Source organism: Chrysochloris asiatica, unplaced genomic scaffold (genome assembly GCF_000296735.1).
Source record: "Chrysochloris asiatica unplaced genomic scaffold, ChrAsi1.0 scaffold00450, whole genome shotgun sequence".
Taxonomy (NCBI): Eukaryota; Metazoa; Chordata; class Mammalia; order Afrosoricida; family Chrysochloridae; genus Chrysochloris; species Chrysochloris asiatica.
The window spans coordinates 819,568-824,004 of record NW_006408968.1 but is presented as its reverse complement, the minus strand read 5'-3'; positions in this window follow the sequence as shown (position 1 = coordinate 824,004).

Genomic DNA, 4,437 nt, shown 5'->3' with positions numbered 1-4,437 from the left:
CAGATTTTCCCAATGCAGTATATTGTCATTTGATTTCTTGACTGCTGCTTCCATGGATTGCCTTGATTGTAGATCCAAATAAAATGAAATCCTTGACAACTTCAAATTTTTCTACATTTATCAGGACATTGTTTATTGACCCAGTTGTATTTTTGTTTTCTTTACATTGAGTTGTAATCCATACTAAAGGCTGTAGTCTTTGATCTTCATCAATATTTCAAGTCCTCTTTGCTTCCTGCAAGCTTGGTTGTGTTGTCTGCATATCGCAGGTTGTTAATGAATCTTCCTCCAACCTTGATGTTACATTCGTCTTTTCATATAATTCTCAAATTATTTGGTCAGCATACAGATTGAACAAGTATGGTCCAAGGATACAACCCTGATGCATGCTTTTCCTGATTTAAAACTATTCAGTCTCTCCTTGTTCTTTCCTAACAACTGCTTCTTGGTCTATGTACAGGTTCTTCATGAGCACAATGAAATGTTCTAGACTACCCATTCTTCTCAATGTTATCAGTAGTTATGATTCACACAATTGAATGCCTTTGCATAGTCAGTTGAGCACAAGCAAACATATTTCTGGCATTCTCTGCTTTCAGCAAATATCCATCTGATGCCAGCAATGATGTGCCTTGTTCCATGCCCTCTTCTGAATCCAGCTTGAATTTCTGGTAGTTCCCAGCAGATATACTGATGTAACCATTAAAAATTATCTTAAGCAAAAATTTACTTGCATTTGATATTAATGGTATTGCTAAATAATATCTGCATTTTACAGATCACCTTTCTTTGAAATGAGGACAAATATGGATCTCCTCCAGTGGGTTGGCCACATTTTTTGGCATGGACTAGTGAGTGCGTTTAGTGAGGCATCATTTTGTTAAAACATTTCAATAGGCATTCCTTCAATTCCTGAAGCTTTGTTTTTCCCTAATACCATCAGTGCATTTTTCTGGAATGGACATGAATGTAGATATTTTGCAGTTGGTTGACCAGTAGCAAATATGCCCCCCCCCACACACACACACACTGTGCCTATTTGACCATTGAAATTAATCAAAATATATCATTAATTTAAAAGTGTTTAAAACAATACATATACAGGCAACCCCCAAATTATGAACGAGTCTGTCTTTAAGTTGAATTTGTACATAAATTGGAACTGTTAGGTATGGTTTGTAACCAGTCAAATGGTTTGTAACGAGTAAGTTAGTCAAATGTTTGTCTTAATATATAGTATATAGTGTACCTTTCTATGCATAACAAATATTAAATACTTTCTGATATGCAGAAACATTATTGTATCTTAAACATAATATAATAATAATTTTTTATGTGTATTGCAAAGTAGCATCTGTTTGCTATTACAAACCAGTACATACCTTGAATTTTTAATATAATAGGCTTTACAGGGGTTGATTCCTAACCACAGGTTGTGTGTAAGTCAGAAATTTGTAACCAGAGCAGCAACTACTTGTATCTTATGTTACAGTTGGGCTTATCTAGAAGCAGATGATGAGACCATGCCATGTAAAGAATCTATCAGCAATCAACACCTATGCAAGAAGAAAGCAGAAGGAAACTTGGCCAGACGAAGTCAAGCTATGATGCAGCCCCACAAAAACCTCTGCAAACAGGGCTTCCAGAACAAGCATCACCCATCAGTTGTTTTTGTCAAACTGAAGTAGCCAGACCCTTGTACTCATGCCTCTCCCAGATATCACATGTGGATTGCCCAGAAGGGGGCCTGGCATAATCTGAGTTCCTCTTTCTACAGTTTAGGCAGACCCTGAAGTTGACATCCAGAGACTGTTTGCTGAACAGACTCCCCACAGCTGGGCAGCAAATCCTTCCTAGAGGAAGATGTAGGGGTACATTTCTGATTCCACTACATTATAATATATAATTTCAGAAAATAATTGCCCTTGGATCACCACCCATCTGTCAGTTTGTCATACCAGGGTGGCTTGTATGTTGATATACAGGTGGAAGCTATGCTACTAGTATTTAAAATACCAGCAGGGTTACCTATGTTAGACAGGTGTCAGTGGAGCTTCTAGACTAGGACAAACATGTTTGTTGTTGTTAGGTACTATCAAGTTGGTACCGACTTATAGCAACCCTATGCACAACAAAATGAAACACTGCCTAGTCCTGTACCTACTTCATAATTTTTGCTTTATTTGAGTCCATTTCAGCTGTCACTGTGCCAATCCGTATGGTTGCGGTCTTCCTCTTTTTCACTGACCTTCCACTTTACCAAGCATGATGTCCTTCTCCAGGGACGGGTCCCTTCTGATATGTCCAACGTATCAGAGATGAAATCTTGCCATCCTGGCTTCTAAGGTGCATTCTGGCTGTATTCTTACAACACAGATTTGTTTGTACTTCCTGCAATCCCTCGTACTTTTAATATCCTTCTCCAATAACATAATTCAAATGTATCAGTTCTTCTACGGTCTTCCTTATTCATTGGCCAACTTGCACATGCATATAAGGTTATTGAAAATACCATGGCTTGGGTCAGGAACACCTTAGTCCTCAAACTCTTATCTTTGCTCTGGAACACTTTAAAGAGGTCTTGTGCAGCAGATTTGCCTAATCCAATATGTCCTTTGGTTTCTTGACTACTGCTTTCATGAGTGTTGATGGTTGAGCCAAGCTAAACGAAGTCTTTCACAACTTCAATTTTTCTCCATTTCTATGGGTGTTGTGTATTGATTGGTCCAGTGGTAAGAATTTTTGTTTTCTTTGAGATTCAACCCATCCTGAAGGCTGTGGTCTTTGATTTTCATCAGTAAGCATTTTAAGTCTGCTTTACTTTTAGTAAGCAAGGGTTGTATCATCTGCATTATTACAGGTTGTTAATAAATCTTCCACCAATCCGGATGTCACATTTTTCTTCATGTAATCCAGTTTCTAAGATTATGGGCTCAGCATCAAGATTGAATAAGTGTGGTGAAAGAATGCAACCCTGACACACACTTTTGGCATAGACTCGTGAGTGCTAATTAAAAATCATTCAGTGTTCCATTGTTCTGTTCAAACAATTGCCTTTTGGTAAATGTACACATACCTCATGAGCACAATGAAGTATTCTGGAATACTCATTCACCCCAATGTTGTCCATAGCTTTTCATGATCTACACAATTGAAAACTTTTGTGTAATCAATAAAGCATAGTTAAGCATCTTTCTGGTATTCTCTGATTTCAGCCAAGATCCATCTGTCATCAATGATCTTCCATGTCCTCATCTGAATCCGGCTTGAATTTCTGGAAATTCCCTGTCAATATACATTTGCAACCGTTTTTGGATTGTCTTTAGAAAGATTTTACTTGTATGAGATATTAAGGATATTGTCTGATAACTTCCGTATTCCTTTGGGTCACCACTCTTTGGAATGGGCACAAATGTGGATCTCTTCCAGTCAATTGGCCAAGTAGTTGTCTTTCAAATTTATTGGCATAGATGAGTGAGTGCCTCCTGTGCTTCATCAGTCTGTTGAAAGATTTCAATTGTATTCCATCAATTCCCAGAGCCTTGTTCTTTGCCAATGCCTTCAATGCACCTTGGACTTCATCCTTCAATATCCTTCAATTGGCTCTTGATCATATGCTACCTCTTGAAATGGTTGAACATTCACCATTTCTTTTTGGTACAGTGACTCTTTGTATTTCTTCCATCTTCTTTTTATATGCTTTCTGCATTATTCAATATTTTCTTCATAGAATCCTTCAATAGTTCAAATCAAGGCTTTAATTTTTTTCTTTCCCTCAGCTTCAGAAATGCTGAGCACGTTCTTTCCTTTTGGTTTCCTAATTCCAGGTCCCTGCACATTTTGTTATAATATTGACTTTGTCATCTTGAGATGCTCTTTGAACTTTCTATTCAGCTCTTTTAGTTCCTCATTTCTTCCAATTGCTTTAGCATCTCTACACTGGAGAGCAATCTCTTCTGGCATCCATTTTGGTCTTTTCCAAAATGGAATCTCTTCTGACATCTATTTTGGTCTTTTCCTTCTTTCTTTCTTGTGTTCTTAATGACCCTTTGCTTTCTTTTTTATGATGTTCTTGATGTTATCCCACAACTCTTCTGGTCTTCAGCCTCTAGTGTCTAGTGCATCAAATCTATTCTTCAGATGATCTCTAAATTAAGGTGGGGTGTCTTGGCTCTTATGTTTTTGTTTTAATTTTCTTCAGCTGCAAACTGAATTTGCATATGAGCAATTGATGGTTTGTTCTAAAATCAGTCTGCCCCTGGCCTTGTTTAGGCTAAAGATATGGAGCTTTCCCACCATTTCTTTCCACAGATGTAGTCAATTTGATTTCTGTGTATTCCATCTGGTACAGTCCATGTGTATAGTCATCTTTTATGTAGTTTTAAAAAGGTATTTGAAGTGAACAAGTCATTTGTCTTGCAAAATTCTATCATGTGA